Raw genomic sequence first — 12,724 nt, 5'->3', positions numbered from 1 at the left:
GAGATTTATCTGTGTAAATATCTTAACACCACTGCAGTTTAGCAAAGGCATGTTAATTAACACTAGTATAGCACAACTATTTTAGAAGAACCAGACTGCAGTACACTGTAACATTGTCACAGCATTGTTTATTACAAAGGGCACACAGGGTGATTCTGTTTGACTGTAATGTAATTCAGGCGTGAGTCAGTCCAAGAATTAAAAATACCTCTTGTCTCTGCCTCATATATCAGGAATAAGAAGTATAATGAGATAGGCCTGGCTCAGGGACAATGGCAAATTCAAGCTTCTCTCAGACGGTAAGGTGAACATCCGCCCATCCATCCCTCTAGACAAGTGTTAATTTAATGTTGTCTTTGGGTGGCTATTGAGCTGGCTGTTTGATTTTTTTGGAATTTTGCTGAACAGCAACAGTTGCCAACATGCCATCTTATTGTGTCTAATTCCTCGTTCCGCGACTCTCCGTCTCCCTGCTCCTGCTGTCCTGGTCCATGACACGACACCATCTTATCATCTAAGGGGACAACAGCCCCGATTCCCATGATCCATCCCATTCCCACAAGAATGTGATTTAATTATTTTACTTCCTAAGTTATGGACACAGTTAATCATGATGTTTTGTTTTGAGTGATATAACCTAACTGGAAGTTTCACAGCATCCTAGTACATTTTTATCACTCTAAACATATTTGTGCAATAAGCTCTACATTTAGATGACATGATTCAATTGCAAGTTGTGTATATGGTTTCTCATATTTCTTCTGAAGGTGTTTATTCATCGTATTGTATAATATTATAATATTCTCATAAGTTTTAGATCAGTTTTCAACTGTTAAATAATTGTGTGCTATAAGTAAGACTTTTGGTATTAAATGATTACTCCTTTTTTAAATTGAGTGACTATGCAATAGGTTCATAAAACAACATGTGACCAGGTTTCCCTCTGTTTGATTGGATAAAATGTACACTGGTGGTATGTGAAGCCTAGCAGTTTAAATATAAACCAGGCAGCAGAGGAAATAGACAGGTGGAAACAGTATAGATGACAAATCTCCTCAGTTTGCAGGACTAGACTTAGATAAATACAACAACAGCAGTAGCACAGCAGAACATAAATATTGGCTATTCTCTTGAAGATGCTGTCCTCAGGGTGTGGAGTGAAGGTGATACCATATCAGTTAAAAGTGTGTTGGGGTCTGAACCGTCTGTCCCTGCCCTTCGTGTCACCTCCCCGTTTGGCCAGCAGATGTTGCTGGCCATCCCGTTCTCCTCCCTGTCGCTTGCCCCTTAAGTCCCTAACGTGTTCTCCCCTGCTCTCTGGTCTGCTGCATAGCTCAGTGGGCTGAGTGTGTGGGTCAGAAACCAAGTACCTACTGGTTTGAGGCTGGCCTCTGGCTAGCTTTGTCTTTTTAGTACTTATTTGGGTTCTGTTTCCCCCATGTTTGTTGTGTTTTATTTTGGTTCCCTTGCTCTTAGGTTTTTCCTGTGTGTATTTTTGTTTCAAGTTAAGTTTCCTAGTGTAGTAATTCCTAGTGTATGATTAGTGTTCCTAGATTCAGTGTTTTCCATGTCTCTTAGTTCTGTGTTTATTTAGTGTTACTGTCTACACCTGTTTCTCGTTGTCCTTGTGCTTCAGTTGATTGGTTAATTGATTATGTCTAACACCTGTTCCTTGTTGGCTCCAGTTTTGTATGTGTATTTAAATCCCTCCCTGCACTGTTCTCCAGTCAGTCATTAGGTTTGTTTTTTTATTATGTATTCATGTTGCTGTGTGTTTGAGAAGCTGTTTGTTTTATAATCCTGCTCCTTGTGTTACCTTGTTTGGTTACTTCAGGGTTATTGTAGTTGGTTCTTGTTTCTCTTGTTTGTTTTCTGACCTTTTGTCATCCTCTTATTTTGTTCCTCTCCATCTGTTCTGTTTTATGTTAATAAACCCCCTTTTTGTCTTGGAGCTGTAAGTGGATCGTCACCTTGTTCCCGCCTGCGTCATGCAGCATTGTAATACATTCAGCGATAACCGGGAGTAATTATTTCGCGTAGTTAATATCAGAAGGGTGATGGGTAAACGGCGATATGCAGCCCAGATAATGCTGGCGTCCTTTTGCTGAAGGGATACATATCTGACATCTGGATTTAGCCAAGCTAGAAGCAGGACCAGGGCCCAGAATGTAATTGAGGGGAACTTTACTTTGCTCCGGAACTTTGTTACAGAAGATTAATTAAGGACTGATAAGGGGTTGCAGAGGAGTTGGCTGTCCTCTTTAACCTAAATATAAAACCTTTCAGTTTGTGAAACCGGGCAGGGCATACTCATCTCCAGAGGAAAGGGTGACAACAATGGCTTCACCTTTAGTCATTTGCCTGTGCAATTCAGTCACTTTTATCTACAGCTCATGTTCGAAGTTTCAAGCACTGCTATTATATGCAAAAAAAGGGGATCGTTTTTTAAGGCTATTTTTGAACTGCCCAAAATGGCCTCAGTGAATACTTGGAGCTCTTGATGATTGGTGAGCTCATTTATTCATTCATCCATCCATTTGCACAGGCTGCTTATTCAGTCTGCTGTGTCTAGCTGTTTCGTTTGGATTGATTTTTAGCCGCTTAAAAGCTGACTATTGCCTGCCCTTATTTATTTTCACAGGCAGTGAAATGTGTCTTCTCAGAGTTACAGTACGAAAAGCCTGAGAACAGACAGTTCCGTGCTGTTTCAGACCACAAGGAGCACAGTGATTTCACTCTGCCATGCACACATTGTGAGCAGTGTTGTCTTGGGAGCCCAGGGATTGGCATGATTGGCCTGGAGCTTTTCCCAGGCAGCAGAAGGGTACAAGAGAGGGGACCCCCTGGATGGGATGCCAGCTGGTTACCAGGCAGAGCGCATGGGCGATTTGGAGCTGGTTTGTAGGTGGAAACTCACAGAAAAAAAGAATACACAAATTACACACACATACACAGACCTGTACTCATATCTTTGTGGGGACTGTCTATTCATTGCTATGGGAAAAACTCTAATCCCAACAATGACAACCTTAAACCCCGCCCCGCTCTAACTTCAACCGCAAGTAACCAAACAAAACATGAAACATTTTTCGTTTTTTTGATTGCTTTCACAGATTTTTATAAAATTGAGTTTCCCCTTGTGGGGATTGAAAAAATGGTCCTCATAACATCAAAATAACAGTTTTTTTATCACATTATGGGGAGCAAATGTCCACACAATACAATATATATATATATGACCCACACAAATAGAACCCAATGTGGGATCTCAATCCCAAAGCCTAGAGGCGTGAGACCATTGTGCCGACCACTAAACCACGATTTCACCCCAATTTCTAAGAAACAGAAAAAAAAAAACGCTTTGACAGGCAATAATAAGTGCAGAGCCCACACGTCCTATGGTTTAAGACGAGTCGTTAAGGCTTCAAAAGCAAATAGATCTGCAGTTCCTTCTGCACACTTGGCATGCTCCCTGGATTGTCTTGCTGAAGTACACATTCACTTCATGGCTGCCTTGTCTTTCACAGGAAGACACTGTCTTTTCTGCTTCTGACACCCATGCAGAATTAATGTGTCCTTGTATTGATCAGAAGCGTACATGGTATCAAATATGCGTAAATCCTGACATCGCAAGAAATGACAGAAAACCACAACGATTTTTTATATTTCCTGATACATATACATATTCACACATTTTTTTAAAGCCAGCATAACAATGAAGTTGTGTTTGGGTGAGATCTTGAATTTCCATGGTGATTGATCACTGGTCTTAGGCCTCCTTTGCCTCCATTACCACCATCAGTCTGGCCCTGAGTGGCTGAGTTGGCCCTTTACCTTGATAGGGTTTAAATGGGGTCAGCTGGATGAATTCCGAGGATCGTGGGGGGGTTGGCGAGGTGATGCTCACTAATGGTGCTGGGAGCTTGAATCTCCCCCCTGTATTTTCCCACATTGGCCTTGGCAAGTTTTTTAAGTTCTAGAATGTTGAGAAGTTTTACAAGCTTCTCAGTTGTTTTTGTGTTTTCTTTGAGGCTTTTGTCATGTGTCTTTGAAATAAAAGTGTTTGGTTTTGATGAATTCCACGGCCTCTCATCTCCAATATGCCACTATGTACGTTCTCCTCCAGTCATTAGCCTCTGCCTCACGTACAACACGAGTCACTTGTGAAGATGTGCGCCTCTCTCTTTTTACTGCCAATAAACCAAACATATCTAGATGGAAGTACAGTACAGCAGGAGTCAGATATATTATTCAGGCAGTCTGGCCTGCCAGGTGCTCTCTGCAATCGTGAATTTTTAAGTGGCAAGCGGTCATCATCCAGGTTTCAGACATGTGGGGAAAATGAGCTCCGAAGATGAGTCTGACATCTTCATTCATTTCCAAAATGTCATTTGCACAGGTCTTCTGGAAAGGGGATGCTAATGACATAGGCAGGTGGGTGGCTGGATCCTTTGTTGTCCATGGGTGGATGTTCTTCTTAATTAGAAATCAAAGTCAGTCAATGGAACTGGTTGTATGGAGTGAAGATCAGCCCTGATGTCAGTCACTCAGACATTGTGGTGACAGCTTTTGATCATCGGTGTTGACGTGCTATTCGGCTTCGATCTCACGTCAAGCTGACGGACGCAGATTTCCATTTATTTATTTAACAGATGTTTTTCCCCCTTCAAGTGCAGCAGAATTACTGCCATAATGTTGTGAGTAGCATGAACGTATAGCCTTGTTCAGCCTGGTTCTGGAGACGCTGAATTTAGTAGGTTTGAGTATGAGGCGTGACGAATCTAGGACAGCAGGCCGTTTTACAGAATTCTCCTAATCACAAGATTCATGCCCGTACCTAAAACTGAGGACACCAAGGTCAAGCCCTTAATATTTTTTCTGCAACTCCAATAAACTCGATCCCAAAAGGGCTTAACACTTTTGACCTCAGTATTTAAAAAATCCAGACTATGGTCTTGATTGGATTACAAGATCGTTTGACACAATGGAGCAGACAATGTATCACTGGGCCTGGAGTAGAATCCATTAATAGAACTTGATGTTAACTCACCGTCTACACATTGGAGTTACTATTGTAGGAGCTGTGAGGAAAGTAGGATTGCCATTGGCTGTTTCCCACCATAGGGATGTCACATGTCAGATCTCCTGACCCAGCTATAGGTTCAGAGGGGTGGGATCCCAGGGACTGGGTCAGAGTCTTCAGGAACTCTCTAAAAGCATTCTCCTTGCTATCCGCATGGGCCCACAGACTGCCTTCCTGCTGGGGAGTCACATCCCCTAACTCCCGTGCCCACCCCAGGCTTACTGTCCAGGCCGCCCACATCAAGGACCAGCCAAGCGGTAGGAAATGTGCGGAAAGTTGGGCGTGTTCCATTTCGTGGCTTATCTCCTTTATCCAGCGCTTGGGTGGCAGCGGGCTGAGCGAATTATCCACCAGACAAACCAGGGGCTTCATTAAAGCCGCTGATTTATACGGCGGCCGCCCGTCATTTAGCCCATGCGTGCCGAGATTCACGTTCGCCCGCCGCTGGAAGGTGCAATTTGTAATTAGGGTGCATATAAATTGCGATCGTTCCACCACGGGCACATGCTGGGGCGTCATCAGCAGATTGCAGGTGACACGGTCCTTGCGGATCCACGATCCTGGAAGGGGTGGAAAGTCCCTGGTCCACATCCCAGAGTCAGCGGAGTGATGTCGCTGCTGGAGCCTAGAGGCAGGCCCACAACCTCTGTCTGACCCTGCTTTCAATTGTACATCACTTTAGCTAAAAATGTAGCAAAATCAATAAATTGTAACAGATTTTACAGGAGACCTCATGGTGCCTGAAGTCTGACTCAAAGGGTACCTCTGGCGCAAGAAGTCTACTCTAAATGGACGGCACAATCTATCAATTAATTAAATGAAATCTATTAAACCCTCCAATGAGTTGTTTGTGTTCATATTCGGTTAATAAGCTTTTATCGCCACTTTTCTCCTTTGTGTGTTTCTCACGTGATGCTACTGACTCACTTTAATGAAACGTTCCACAAACGTTACGCATGTGAATTGAAAGAAATCAATGACACATAAATGAATAATACATCTACGAGAACTTACAGGACGTCTTCCAAACACACATACCGTATTAAGAAGGCTTGGCCTGGGTTATTTTTTATGTTTTATCGTTTCTGGGCCCTGAATTTGAACATTTCAGAGCTCTGACTGGACAACCTTAAGCAGACCATTTTGAAAAATTAGGGGATGGTTTGGCATGAAATTCCTAATTTGCAGCTTGTTAATAAATAAAGCGACACCCTGCAATTGTTGCTATGGGAAATGGGACAGGGGCATGCCATGTCAACAACAATCATAACGTTTGATTAGCTTAAATATGTAACATTTAGTTACAGAGTTAATTAGGTGAATTAACCTTATTTATTTTCTTGGCGTCCAAAAATCCAGGGACCTTATCCTTGGAGGGGTTACTTGGAGGGATTACTAAAATGAATAATTTAAATTAGAGTACAGAAAGATCCCTTAGATATATTTTAACTCTCAAACATTTGCACTCTTAAAACTTCAATTCCACTTTCCACACTACTTAACAGAACATAACATGCCTCATATTTCTCATTAAAAAGCTTAGAGAACTCAGCATACTCTTAATCTCTGAAGGACACCTTTAAGGGGAGAAATATAGGCACTCATTTCACCCACAAAACTGATAAAATAAAAACATAAAATGCAGCATCTTTTGTCAGGAAAATTCTGAAAATGTAGAAGAATATCGCTGCTGTATTTTCTCCCATATTTCAAGACAACTATTCAAATATGGATTACAGACTCCATATCTTTCTCAGGAAGTTCTCCTTCGGGTAACAGATTCATTATTCATTAATGATATATTGTTGTGGAGGTCCTCTGCACCACGGTCTACCGCGTAAGCAGGTGTGGTGTTATTTTACTGAAAAATAGATTTTTAATTGCACTTTTAAGAAGCGTGGCCTTGGGTGCCATTACGTGGTCAGGCAGATGTGGAGGAAGAGCGGCACTGCACTTCTGCTTCAGGGAAGTGATCTCCAAAGAATCATCTGTTGGCGTAGCATTAGCAAAGCTCTTCCGGAGGGCAACCCCTCACCCATCAGTGTCTGTCAGAAGAAAGAGTAATAATCTTTTTGCAAAAGCACCTAAAGGTAGCTACTGTAAGTTGGATATATTCTGCCTAACCGCTCAGACGACATGCTGTGATTTGAAACGCAAGTATCCCTAGCAAATAAAAAACAAATCTCCTATTAAACATACAACTTTCCAATAAATAAACAAACAAACAGACCAGCAGGATAAAGAAGTCATATCCCATAGTCTCAAGATATTGCACGTTTCACCTATTGCACTTGATAATAGCAGCATTAAAATTAAGCAACGGTCAGACTTATGAGTCCTCCCGCCCAAAAGGAGGCAGCACCAACTTCCTGAAATGGCCACAGAATTCAGAAACATGCTCTGTCCCCTGTCAAGCCTGAAATACTTAGCGGACAGTGCTACTCGTGATGGCATTCGACCAAAATTCCTGCCCGTCCTTCTGCTACTGTAGCTGTTATATACACACAGCAGTTTCTGCCTAGTCCCTGTTCTGATATTGGGTCCAGCACTGCAGCCTAGGGTACAGATGCCCATCTGTGGTTGGTGGTAGCGCAGAGCCCTGAGCACGCCCTGGGTACGCCCTGGGGCCTGCCCCTTCCTGTGTGTGCTGGGAAATCAGGCACCGAGAGAGTGGCGGTGGAATGACCACCACTCACACATCGGCTTCCTACACAAACTAAAACAGCAACAGCTTGTGAAGCCAAACACACACAACATTCTCTGTCCAAAACGGTGGTTTTTTAATACAAATATTTATAAACCAGCGCATGTGATAACTCATACTACTGAGTGAATGTCCTGTTTTCTACATTTGCCATATGCTTGTGATCCACATGGTTTGCATAATTATATTACTTTTAATGGGGAGAAAAAACCTGCCCACTGTTTGTGTAAAATTTACGACTGACATAAGCTACCTTGCCAAACACACTGCTGTTACAGATGGTTTTTACAGCACCGCCTTAATTAACACCAACCTGCTAGATTATAATTGTAATTAATTCCAGGGCAATGGCAGACTATGGATTTCTGTTATTGTGTTATTGGGCTATAAGAACAGGACAGTAAAATAAATAGCTTATGTTCTGTTGTTAAGCTCAGCAGAGAAAGCATTTTTATGTCATGAGAGACGTGATTGCACTGCTAATGTATCTGGGTTTACCTAGTGTGGGTCCACAATGACTGTAGCAGATCAAGTTAACCAGACTTTATGGTTTGAAAGTAATTCTGGGTGTGTGCTTGCTTGTGTGAGTATTTTTGTATAATTCACATTCTTTGTTTATAGAAGCCAATAGAGCAGTGATCACCAACTAGCAAACTGAAACTATTGCCCATTCAACAACTTTTTATTGTGGGGGGACCCAGTTGCAATAGACCCCCTTGGTTGCAGTAGACTCCCTCTCTCCCTGGTTGCAGTGGACCCCTCCCCCACCATTTGCAGTGGATCCCCCCGGCTGCAGTGCACCTTAGCTTTTTGTTGCTGATGGAATTCAACCCTCGGAGGAAAATATTCAGGGACTCCTGCAACAGAGCATTAACACACCATGTAAAAATACTGAAATTCATCCCTGCGTGTCAGACCTGCCTTTCACTGTATACAGTGGTCCTTAGGCCGCTTACACTTTTGAGTTGCCGACATTATTAAGGGGAAGCCAAGGTTTTGGTAACACAATATGTCACACACAAGACCCAGAAGCTAAAACGGTCACAGCTCATTCTTTTCCCTCTCCAGATACCATTAGATATTTTTCCCCTCTGCATCTGGGATATAACCATTAGGTCCTTATAAGACATGTAGGTATTTACTCATCCATTTAACTGCACAAAAAGAGGTTAATTGGTGATATATTTGCTGATGCTAAGACAAGTTATACGTGTACATCTTTAGCTTTCAGAGTGCTGTCGTAAAATACCTCTGCTTCTTGTGATCCTTTAGTCTAGAAAAGTGGCATTCCTGCTTGTATGAAAATATTCCTCAAACGGGTAATTCCCTCATCCCATACCCACGGGCATATATCCTTTTCATTCCTCAGTGCACGTCTAATTCGCTGTGAAAGACTAAATGAAATCCTTTGGCCAGAATTTAGCTAATTGCTAATGTTCTTACGTATTATGCTAAAGCTCTGTTCTTCTCCGATGGTGCCTGTAATTTCACGGAGAGGACGTTTAACCGCATCGCCAAACAATGAAAGCTTAGCAATTTGGGGCCCGTCAAAGTGGCCTGTCAGAGTAGGATTATTAGCCATGCAATTGAACGAGAAAAACAAACATCTATAATAATTTAATAGCAGGTCATTGTAGCATACGATTTCAGACACAGTAACAGGCTCCAGTGGATTTAACATATCAGTTCAGCTGTCAAATACATGTAGTTATATTTGTGTGATTCAGAGGCGCTGTGATGTAAATCATGTTGAATGATATTTTAAGTGAATTTGTCAATGTCTCTACTTAAATTGAAGCATTTTGCCAGTGAAACGTCATTGTCATTGAGTATTAATTCCAGACAGAAAATATTTTAGCCAAATTATGTTCACACATATCCAGATAAACTAAGTAAAACAATTATTTACTTTGGAGATTTTGAGGGAATCCGAGTTATGTGTCATATTGTTGTTAATAATATTAAGTCTTTGGCTTCTGCCCTGAGAAGGGTGCATCCATGGGGCCGAGGAAGAGCAGACATGTTGGGCTGCTTGGGAACGATACAGAAGAAACCAAGAGGAGAGGGTACGAGCAGCCGCACGGGCTACATGAGTCCCGACGTTCCTCGAGGGCACGAGCAGCCGCACGGGCTACGTGAGTCCCGACGTTCCTCGAGGGCACGAGCAGCCGCACGGGCTACGTGAGTCCCGACGTTCCTGGAGGGCACAAGCAGCCGCACGGGTTACGTGACTCCCGACGTTCCTGGAGGGCACGAGCAGCCGCACGGGCTACGTGACTCCCGACGTTCCTGGAGGGCACGAGCAGCCGCACGGGCTACGTGAGTCCCGACGTTCCTCGGGGGCACGAGCAGCCGCACGGGCTACGTGAGTCCCGACGTTCCTCGAGGGCACGAGCCCTGGTCCTGGAGATGTGAGGCAACAGTGCTAACCACTGCACCACCATGCCGCCCCCAAATAATGTGTTTATTATTATTAATATTATTAAATAAATTTTAATTCAAGCATTTAACATACCCCCTAAAATGAACACTCAGACTCGGAAGAGAACAAAAAAATCAATTTTCTCGCAAGAGTAGACTACTATGTACAAGTAGTATTAATATGCTCCTTGAAATAGTCTACATGATTATCCTGCTTTTCTAAATGATTTCGACGTGCCAAGAAATCTATTCTATTCAAGCAAACTGACTGGGGAATAAAGCGCTTCATCTTTAACATTAATGTTTCTGCTGACTGCCGCCAGCCATCCTTCTTCGACTAAAGCGAGCAAACTTGCTCTCTGCCCCCTCTTTGGATACCGGCCTTTACCTCGCAAAGTGTGGATGGCTTTTCCGCAAGCGGGAACACGCGACCCACTGACTTACATGACCGCAAACCACTCCACCTGCTTTCCCCGCCGTGTGAGGATCACAGAACGAGCATTTATCACCCCCACGGTTCTGAGTGATTACGGGCGACCGTCTCGCCAGTGTCGTCCTTGTGGAACACTGTCACCCAGTACCTAATTGTTCTGTTGTTATGTCTGCAGTCTGCTTGAACGCCATCCTGACAACGCAAAGAAATGTGATATTACTTTCAGCTGAAATAATAAGTAATTTAGCAGACAGGATTTTCGTGAACGTGCTTGAGATAAGAGATTATCAGTACTGTTTGAGATCTTTTTCTAGCCCTATAAGACAGTGTTGGTTGGAACAATTATAAACTCACAGTAGAATGTTCTAGTAGTATTCATTATCCATAGGCACTAACAGTATGTAGTGATTTCACAATATTAAACTTTTTGAAAGATCCCATCATGCTAGGTAACTAGTCAGTGGTGCTAATCACAGGGACATGACCATCAGCGGCTAGGAATTGGCACTGAAGTGTCCTCATAATACTGACTATGCATCTGCTCGTAGGGATGGAAAATCCCAGGTTTCGCTCTTTAAAAAAAATTATTATTATTATCGCAACTTAATTGTTAGAATCGTAGAATAATTTTTTCATTTCGGAGTCCTCAGCCGTGCAGCATAATAACAGAGATTTTTGTTAATCTGTGAGAATCCATGCTTGCAAGTCTAATTAAATCTGTCGCTCTTTGCCAGGAAACAGCAGGGGTATAATCCAAGCTTAATGAACGATGATGCCTGTATATATATATTTTTTTGTTTTCTTCTGTAAGTAACAGGTTTATTGGGACACGTGATCGCAAATTTACACATATATATAGGATGTATCTTAGGCACTGGTTTTCTTAGTGTTCTACTGTATATGCCAGTGTTGAAATGTGATCCTCTGACCCATTCTTATGCTCTAAAGCAGTGTTCCCAACCCACAAACGTTCCACATTTTTGCTCCCAGCTCCCTGTCAGACAGTCCAACATGCCAAAGGTCAAGGAACGGCCCTCCTTTCAGGTGGTGGGGTGGGGGGGGACTTAGCATTTGTGTGTGTCATTGTCTTGATAGCTAAACTTTTATTTTTGGGCTTATTAAATTAAGGATAGTTTTCTATATTTCATAGCTCCTTAGGATCTGTGAGTGGGTGTTGGGAAATAAACCAAGTCACGATGACGTCTGAATCTGGGTAGCTTTGCTGGGAACAAAACAGAAAACAATAACAAAAGGCAGGAAACAAACTTTTATAGTACCAAGAAGGCAGACTGAATCAGCCCACTGCTCCAGGTCAATAGTTCCCCTGCCAAGAAGGTCGTACCCCCAAACCATAATCAGACAATCACTTCACAAGTGATGCAGGTAGGTCGTTTTGTACCAGCTTCTCACCAGTATCTTTTAATTTGCAGTGAGCTCAGCTCAGAGGTTTTGAGGTCATGGACTGGAATGAAAAGCATTATCTTCCCATGACCAAGCGTGTGTCAAGGCTGTCATTGGATTTTCACACTTAGCAACGGGGCACCTCAGCGAAATGTCATCCAATTAGCACGTTGTTGGGGTATAATTCCCTGGGGAATCGCTAATTGAATCCTATTTCTGTGTCGTGATATTTAAAGTTGCTTAATGGCTTCCTCGCTTAACCAAAAATGGCCGTCCGTCCTGACTGGCGGCCCAGACTGGTCACTGCCACTTTGATGACCTCATGTCTCCTTTTATTCCTTGTGGCACTACGAGAGTCACGGCTCAGTTAAAGGCCATGAGATACAGCGTCTCTCAAGCAAACAATCCAGAACCCCAAATACCTGGTACTGGTGTGTGTGGAGCCAGGAGCGAGTGGTATGGGGTTCCCCATGGTACTGGTATTAATGTAGTTATGGGATGCGTTACAAAGAATTCTGGGTCAAAGTCACAGATTGTGTGGTTACATCGTTATGTACTGGACACACAGCCAGTTCAATCGCAAGATGGCGCTCTGGTGCTGGTAGGTCCAGTTTGCAGTGTTTTGTACTTGAATCACTTTAATTACTTAAATGTGAATCTGAATCTTCTATATAAGGGATGA

Source organism: Paramormyrops kingsleyae, chromosome 1, assembly GCF_048594095.1.
Source record: "Paramormyrops kingsleyae isolate MSU_618 chromosome 1, PKINGS_0.4, whole genome shotgun sequence".
Classification (NCBI taxonomy): Eukaryota; Metazoa; Chordata; class Actinopteri; order Osteoglossiformes; family Mormyridae; genus Paramormyrops; species Paramormyrops kingsleyae.
The sequence above is the reverse complement of the archived record's forward strand: the minus strand, read 5'-3'. Positions refer to the sequence as shown.